Below are 9,182 nucleotides of genomic sequence, written 5' to 3'. Positions count from 1 at the left end.
TTTAGTTGATTTCTGTTGTATTGTGACTCCTGGAGTGGTCCAGGTCTTAGTAAGTAAGTTTTCCTGTTGGAGCGACCAAACAAACACTGTTGCTGGTGAGTGGAGTACAGGCCTCAGTTACTGATCTTTCCTGCTGGAGTTGAAACAATCAAACACTGCTGCAGGTGAGTGGAGTACAGGCCTCAGTTACTGATCTTTCCTGCTGGAGTTGAAACAATCAAACACTACTACAGGTGAGTGGAGTACAGGCCTCAGTTACTGATCTTTCCTGCTGGAGTTGAAACAATCAAACACTGCTGCAGGTGAGTGGAGTACAGGCCTCAGTAACTGATCTTTCCTGTTGTCTGTATCTGATTGTATATGACTATCAATGTATAGTAAAACAAGCATGCAAGAAGATCACTGTTAATGAAATACTGAAATATCTGGAGTAAAATTCCATCAAACAAACTGGAACTTGGTGTAAAGTCAGATAGAACCAAGGTCACCTGTAAATAAATTGGCCCACACTTCTTAGCATCACCTTACTCATGTTATAACCTTGGTACAGAAAGGCCCCTATTTTATTGGTAAATGGTATCCTGCTCCATTCAATTTGGTTAAATTTAATAGGGCATTTTAAAACATGGCTTGAAGCTCAGATTGTAACACTATCTGATGAGGCACATTAAACTGCATGTTTTCTGTTTAACCAACGAATGTACAAAAGGTCTGGTCTCTAAACAAAGTAATGGAAATTCAGTCTCAAATAAACAATAATACACAAAGGAAGACTGGCATTGCTATTAATTCTGACGTTGCACAAGATTACTGTATACTCAGGATTTACGCTTTGGGAATGTTATCATAACAGTACTAAGACCTATAATGGTTGATATCAAATTAATGTCTTTATATTTGTTAATGGTTATTGGATATTTTTCAGTCCAGGCTCACTCCTCTCTCTCTGTTAAGAGGAATCTTAATGACAAGAACATGTTATTATTTATATTTACTGTGTTTTTTCAAATTTAATTCATGTTTTTTAGTTCAATAATATAATAATCACTTGTATTCCAAAGGTAATTTTTGGAATTCCTTTTAACCCTGATGCTTCAAAATGATTGAAATGCAGTACAAGAAAAACATTTTTTGTCATGTTTTATTGTCTTCACATTGACCCCTGACCACTCCCCCAATGCATTAGATTTATCTTAATCAGAGATGAGGTACATTTGTCTCTGCTAGCTGCTACTTTGTGTAAACCACATAGAAATAAAGGTACATCTTGATTTTAAAATACAAAATTTTGCACAGAAGGGGAAACATGTCACAGATATTTTCCCATTACATTCATGCAATATAAAGTTAATTCTAAAGTGCAGGTCCCCTAGGGTAAAAATAGACCCAATTGAACATACCTAGGTACAGCATTGGCTTTTTCTGTGGCTAAAGACATTTTTCACTTGTATTGCCATTTGAAGGATCCTTTCAGGTGAGATAAGCTTGACCCGCTCTTGATTTAAGATTGTCGGTTAAAAATCTGTTCTTAATAAACTAGAAATGGAGTTTCCATAGCCCCAGCAATATAAATAATGTGAGTCATTTAAATTTTCTGACTCATAGCTGTGCCATCCTTGAAATATCCAAGAGTTAAGAGCTTATTGGAGCTGATTTTCTTTTTTGAAATTTTAACCTAATATTGTTTTCAGATGCTTTTATTCACAGATAAGCTAACATTGAGATCTATAGATGAAATGAAAAACCAGTGTGTGACTTATACCAGTAACACTGTATTTGTTTAATGTCTTAGCGTATTTATTCTACTGTATAATGGAAATAAATACATGTTTATTGTTACCAATTTCATGATCTGTTTAGATTCGTCCTGTTGCATTTTTGCAATTTTAACTAATTAGCAACAGTAGGCTATGTATTGAATAAAGGACATTGTTGTCTGTCTCTGGTTAATTGCAAAACATGTGGTACATTATTCACAGTAAAAAGGGCTTGTTGTATTGAAACACATTATGCAGTCTATTTGCATTTACGCTTCCTTGGAAATAATTTTTGAGTTTTTTTTTTTTGCATTTGTTACTTCCACCAACTTGGCATGATAAATCAAATTCAGATTGAAAAGGTATGCAAGCAGCTCAGGTCTGAATCTTGATTTCTTGAAATTGAAAGGACAAGCAATACAGTTGGGAATTTTGTTCAAGTGACAGACACAAAAATGTAATACTGACTCTGACTATATCATCTTTAATGGAACTACCATAGGCTATTTTGAACACGTGAACATGTCTATTGCCACTTTCCTCGTTTATTTCCACTTGTGTAGGTCCACTTGGGCATTTTTATAAATTTGAAGATCATTTTTCCTACCTTGCATGGATTTCTTTAATGAGTACCAGCTTCAGTGTGCAGTGTGCTGTTTACCATTATGAGATGTGGTAAATATCAAAACATGATATAGGGTAATTGTTGGAGAGTGCAGCCAGCGGCTGGTGTTGATTCGCAGGGAAGCACGCAGAGCACAGAGAAGTTTGGTGTAAAACCAATTATTTTTATTTAAGAACAATGATAAACAAAAAGCTAATTGAACCAAATATCAAACCAAAAATAACTATTTATAGTCACCTAATCACAAGTACTGGCTTCAATAACTGAGTCCAACCATAGAGCTGCAAAACCGATCTCTGATCTACACAAAAGGAAGATCCTGACTGAACCAAATGACAGCCTTTATACCTTTCCAGGCCTCCCCCTCCCCCTCCCCCCAGAATAAACCATTATGCAGGTGGTTATATAAGAACAAAACAGCAAACAGTTATCAATAATAAATAAAGTATTCAAAAAGAAACAAATCAATGAATATATCTATATATTCTAAACATTAGTCTAACACATGCATTAATACTATGCTTTAAAACAAGCAGAGGGAAACTTAATTAAAATCAACTATCCCCCCTTTCAATATCTTCTACAGGTACTGCCCTGCTACAGGAAGTCAGTACCCAGGGAAGTCAATAAAAGCTTCCCTCACCAACATGGCTGGTTCCCCACTTCCTGTCAAGATGGAGGACCATACCACCACACCCAACTCAGGTTACCTAAACCATTGCATATCAAAACACATGCACATTAAAATAACTGTTGATCATTTTATCTTAACAATAGTACTGCAATACATTGTTCTGGAAGTGTGCACCCTTCCAAACCAACTGTCTAAACAGTACTCTTAAATAACCTTTCTTTTGTTTTTCAGGACACTCCCAACCACAGGCCTCCAGTCCTGATACACCAGGTAAGTGAATTTTGTTTTTATTATTTTCCTTACTAGACCCAAGGTTCAGCAACACAATACACAAACAGTTAAAAAACAATTTGTAGAAAATGTCCAGATACATACTGAGACAAATGTGAGGGTCTCCTCCCTCACAGTAATGATGGTGCTGTCTCTTGTGGGTTTATATGTTTTATGAATCGTAACGAGCTTCACAAGTCATGTTTTTTTTATATTGAATTTCATTTGATGTAAATCCATGTTCAGTCTGAATTAGTTCAAATTGATTGAAATGAAATGAAATAACTCTAAACCAATGCTGAATAGTTTTAAAAGGCCAAGGCATAAACTATTACCACAGGGCATACAGCTTTGATTAACTGAACAGGGTGCTTTTGTGAATAAACAATATTATTGGCAATATGTCTTTGTATTTAGACTACCCTTAAACTATGTCTACTCTTTTCTGTAATCTTATGGTTAAGCAAATAAAAAAATCACTAAAAACACAGTATCCCCAGAAGCATAATCTAAAGGGTTTGGACAACACCATATATATATATATATATATATATATATATATATATATATATATATATATATATTACCAGAGTTATTGGTATTACCAGAGATTAAAATGAATGTGTCTGCAAAATTGATTTATTTATTTTTACTGGATAATTTCCATAATCAAACTTGAAATAGATAATTGGAATGCAAGTATGTGTGAACTGAATTTTAAACCAATATTTGTGGGTTTTTTTTAATCTGAAAATGTATTTATAATGCTGCTGTGTACCAAATACAGAGGTCTGATTAAGAACCAATTTGTTATCCTTGTACCTTGGTTATACTGGCTCACTCATTATTAGTTTAACTGATATGATTGACTCTATAGTTGAAAATTGTTACTGTTTGAATTAGAGAAGAGCGGCAATCCTGAAATATTTTTTGCAGTGTCCGTAGAGGCACTGAAGAAAGACACAGATGAAATTAAGAGCAATCCTGAGCTGCTAGAATTGACCATTATTATTTATTTCTTAGCAGATGCCCTTATCCAGGGCGACTTACAATTGTTACAAGATATCATATTATTTTTACATACAATTACCCATTTATACAGTTGGGATTTACTGGAGCAATCTAGATAAAGTACCTTGCTCAAGGATACAGCAGCAATGTCCCCCACCTGGGGTCAAGAGTTCAGAGCCCTAACCACTACCCCACACTGCTGCCCAAAGGGTCCATGACTCAAACTGGGGTTAAATCACAGCTCAAACTATTCACACTTCCTGTTTTGGTAACTTTATAAGGTGTACTTTCGCTTTCTTGAAAAAACAAAAGTGTGCTCTCGCTGTCATCCAGAAACCTAAAAAGTCACATAAACTTAAGGCAGCCTTATAAATTCAGAGGTCAATGTTATACTGTACCTAGTGATGGGCACAAAGCCTCACCCGCTTCGACTCGTCTCGAACCATTAGAAGCAAACAGTGTTGTGAATCAAAGGTTCAATTGGTTCGCATGAAGCAATACATCACGTGACACAAACGCCAACAGTTCTACGGATCCTCTGAAGCTGCAGACACTCGGGGTGTTCAGTCACGCATGCTCACGGAGTAAAATCTTGCTGACGGTGTCGTAGCTGCACTATCGAAACGTTTTGATGGTATATTTGCAAAAGAAAACACAAACCACTAATACAACGCTTTACTTCGAATCAATAATGCTTCGTTGACGTAGGTTAGAACTGGAAGGAAGAATATACTGTTTGTCAAATTACATTTTAAAATAATTTCAATTAATCTTTGTTAAATATATATATATATATATATATATATATATATATATATATATATATATATATATATATATATATATATATATATATATTCATATTCATATGCTGGCTACTACTATGTGAAATTGGGAGAGTTTAATTATTGTTAATTATTATAAAAATAAATGTAATGATTATTTGAGATGTTTTCCAGAAATAATTGTTAATAAAATGTCTTTTCAAACCTTTTTCAAAGAAGTCTTGAATTCAATATTATTTCATTGTGATACATCAACAAAATAAACATAATTTATGAATATCAAATTGCTATACTATCAAAAACACCATTACACCTTAAAGCACCATATGTTGTTGATGTTTGTGTTATTACCGTGGGATCCGTGGCGGCTCTATGAGTTTAGTGCGAGGAAGTAATCAACCTCAATCCATATATGGAATATGCATTTTTTAATATATATATATATATATATATATATATATATATATATATATATATATATATATATATATGTATATGTAGAAATCTTTGCATTCAAGTATGTTTCACTGAAATGTAATAAAATAAACATTATTATTATGTTATGTTTCTATATATTATGCTCTTTAAAAACCCTTTTTTACAATGTCCAATAGGCTTTAATTGACTTGGGGTTACGCTTCAAGTATGTTGTGTGCTTAAAATAATCTAGCCATCCGAGAGACACCGATGAGACACTGAACTAATTACCCATTAATGCTATGCCTAATACTAGAATGCCTATGAGTTTTGGAGAGGGGCTTCAACTGATTTAACTACGTTAGTGCGGAGCGTCAAATCATACACGAGGTTCATTGCTTCAATGAGGCTTCAAATCATACACAGGGTTCATTGCCTCATGAGGCTTCACATCGCTCACAGGAGGTCATTGAGGCTTCGGATCAGTCACGTGATTCAGTGATTCACTACTTCAGGTGATTCAAATGACCACTGCTTCATGTGAAGCAAACAAATGACGTAACACGCCTCGAACCATCTGAAGCAAACAGTGTTCCGCATGAAGCAACACATCACGTGATCTGACTGAACCAGAATTAATACAATGCTTCGTTGAAATATAACCTAGATTACTCCTGGAAGGAAGCATTTATTTCTTATTCTTTTTTTCAATTTGTTTATATAAAATAATATGATTCTTTTAGTTTTGCATTTTGGAAAACGTAATTAATTTTTTTTTTTTTTTTTAAATCTAAAACAAGTTCTCTACACGCACACTTCCTCACATGAACAGGAATTCGATCCTGCGCTTGACAAACATTTCTAATTACATGATTAATTAACTTGTTGCGCCACCGGGAAACTGGCTAACAAATAAAATATCAAATATCTTACTTGTTTCAACACTAATTTCCCAGCCGAGTACATCTGAGGTCAGATATGCCTCCCTTTCTAAAGCAACATGATCGTGTTTTCGATTGTACAACAACTTTACATTTCAAGTATGATAATGCGAATGCGTGACTGGCTTTTTTGTTGGGTAATCACATGTGTGGTTGATATATAACCAGATAACAGAGAAATTATAAAATGTAACTTCATTTTGTAAGTCACAAATGACACTAACAGAGCCTGTAAAAAGCGTGTTTTGCGGTGTCTTTTGTGTACATTAGGCTACAGATCATTATTTCTAAATGCCAAGTTCCAGGCATTAGCAGCCTTTGTGTAACTCTTATGTTCAAGTTCAAGTATGTTCAATGACGCGGCTCTACCAATAGATGTCACTATAGAGCACGAAGCGCTTCAAGTGATTCGGCTCAGTGAATCTTTTATGAAGCAAATGGTTCAGAGGGTTCAAGAGGCTTCACTTTTCCCACCACTAACTGTATCATCTACATGTTCCTATTATTTAATCTACATATTTTCCTATTTAATGTGTTAGCTGTTTAATATAATTTATGTGTGTTCTATGTGATTCCATGTTGTTTCTTCTTACATCATTATTTGCTGTGCTTTCTAATTATTCAAGCAAAAACAAACAAACAAACAAAAAAAACACCACAAAGCTGCTAGTGGGGAAGTGATCATTGCAGCCTCAGGCAATCAGGCTGTGCTTTAAAATGATGCCCTACTTGAGATGGCACAACCAGGCTATCAATGTGATTTCACCCTCACAATGTGAGCTAATATTCCATATAAGTAACTGCTTCAGCCTGGAACTGGTAATAACAACTAACTTCAGCCTGGTAATGTCGCCAAAGCTGTCAACCAAAATAATGAACTAACACACTGATACGCGCAATTTAGCATCAAAATGAGATCTACTTAAAAGCTATTTTAGTTTACAGCTTTTTTAACAAACGAAAAGATAAACGCAGAATAAAATTTAAAAAAAGACGAAACAAGAAGACAGTGCAGATGTACTGAATGTGTTAACACATCATTGTCTCACACAACAATGTTTTTTATTACGTCCACTTGGCCTTTGATGTGATCCTGCAGGAAGCCGCAGAACCCAGCTTGCAAACACCTACTTTCCACAGCACACTCCCCACGTGCCTTGTGAGTCCCACACACAACCGAACGCTGGAATGAAAGAAAGAGAACCCTTCTCGGATTGGTGAATTTTTAAATGTATGCATTACACCGAACCGTGCTCAAAGATGATTTGATCACGACTGAGTCAGTTAAAACGCTTCCTTGTGTGAATGTTGTGCCTGAAAATCACTGCGGTGGTGTTAGTGTTTCTGATCCAATCAGACATGGAACGTCAGCTCTCTGTAAATCAGAGTAAATGGTCACAATTAGCTAACGTGGAAATACAAAACGAAACAATGCTACGTTTTCAACACTCTGTACCTACGAATCTGATTATATATCAAGGCTTTTGTTAAGTGAAAAGCGAAGGCGGTGCAAATAAGAATCATTGTTGAGTTGAAAATGCGGTAAACTGTGAAAAAAACGTGTTGTGAGAGAAGGAAGATTGGTTTGTCTACAAGGGGGAAAAGTAAATGTTTCCTGCAGAATTTGACAGTTTTGCAGGACACTTGTTAAATCAGACTTGAGTGATCTCCCTATGTACAGGACATCAGACAATTAACTCCAAAGCGACAGTACAAAGGAAGAAATAGAAAAGGCACGTGAACCGAAAAATATTCAATCGATCGACCAAGCTGAGAAAATATGTTGGAGATGTTTCGTTCTGCGCCTCGACCTTTTTTTTGGCGTTTTATTTCTTGACTTTTACAAATAACTTCTGGATACACAGAGTGCGCTCTACCTCTTTCTTAAAACGTTAACTTACAGTACAGACGGTGAATACGTAAAATCGCGGAACCAATGGGACGGATGTGAATTCTGGGAACAAACAGGGAAAACATTAGAAAATTGACAGGTAACGTTTGATGTATAGTAAGACAGTGTATTTTATTTGTTCTGATTTTCACGTTTCACCTGGTAGGCTACATCTTTATTAGTATCTGGTAATTATAGTACATTTCTTACATAGTGTTTTTTTTTCTTTCTTTTCTGATTGCATTTGAAATGTGTCTAGTACCAATGTTATGTATTCTTAGGTAGTGTCATTCATTGGCAAAATGAAGCCAGCGTTTAAATAACTGTATACAGTTAGTATTAGTAACATATGCGGTACCTGCGCATGTGCGAATCAGGTTCTTAAATGCGTGTCTAGTGTTTTTGGAACCTTTTAACTGTACTGGGCACGATGTACGAATGATAATGTGTGCTTTATTAATACCAGGGAGTGTTGTGACAGAAGAAAAATCAAGCATTAGAGCATATTCGGTGCGTGATCAGGCCAGTGAAGAGACCTGTAAGGCAGTCAGTTCTATTGAACTATTCAGCAATGTACAGGGAGTGCCATGGGGGCTACAGTCATTAGCAGCGATCCTCTCACAGCCTCTGAACACTGAGATCAGAAAGAAAAGATGCTAATGTGTGATATCAAGGCTTGATATTAGATTCAGTCCTACCTTTTTTTTTCTTAAGAAGAAAGTTCGCTGCTTTTGGTCTTGCGATGATCCCCCCTCGTAACATAACAATGAAATGTGTTGTTAAAGTGAGACATTGTCGCATGTTGTTTGCCTAGTGGATGCTGTGTCGAGCTGTAACAAAGTCAGTTACAT

General features: G+C 35.5%; 1 protein-coding gene across 2 annotated transcripts in view; it reads left to right on the top strand.

The window, feature by feature from the left end:
- The first annotated feature begins 2,974 nt into the window (after nt 1–2,974).
- Nucleotides 2,975–9,182, top strand: part of LOC117403311 (probable G-protein coupled receptor 63) — a 31,971-nt gene continuing 25,763 nt past the window's right edge. The window contains exons 1-2 of one of the 2 annotated variants that reach the window (XM_059023565.1): nt 2,975–3,087; nt 3,248–3,286. The gene's annotated coding sequence lies outside the window, so the exon portion shown is untranslated. Of the gene's footprint in view, nt 3,088–3,247; nt 3,287–7,711; nt 8,432–9,182 lie in introns of those variants that run through there. The other variant, XM_034005371.3, reaches the window with a different exon arrangement.

The sequence above is a fragment of the Acipenser ruthenus genome, chromosome 5 (genome assembly GCF_902713425.1).
Source record: "Acipenser ruthenus chromosome 5, fAciRut3.2 maternal haplotype, whole genome shotgun sequence".
Classification (NCBI taxonomy): Eukaryota; Metazoa; Chordata; class Actinopteri; order Acipenseriformes; family Acipenseridae; genus Acipenser; species Acipenser ruthenus.
Note: the sequence above shows the minus strand (reverse complement) of the source record. Positions and strands in the feature narration are given on the sequence as shown.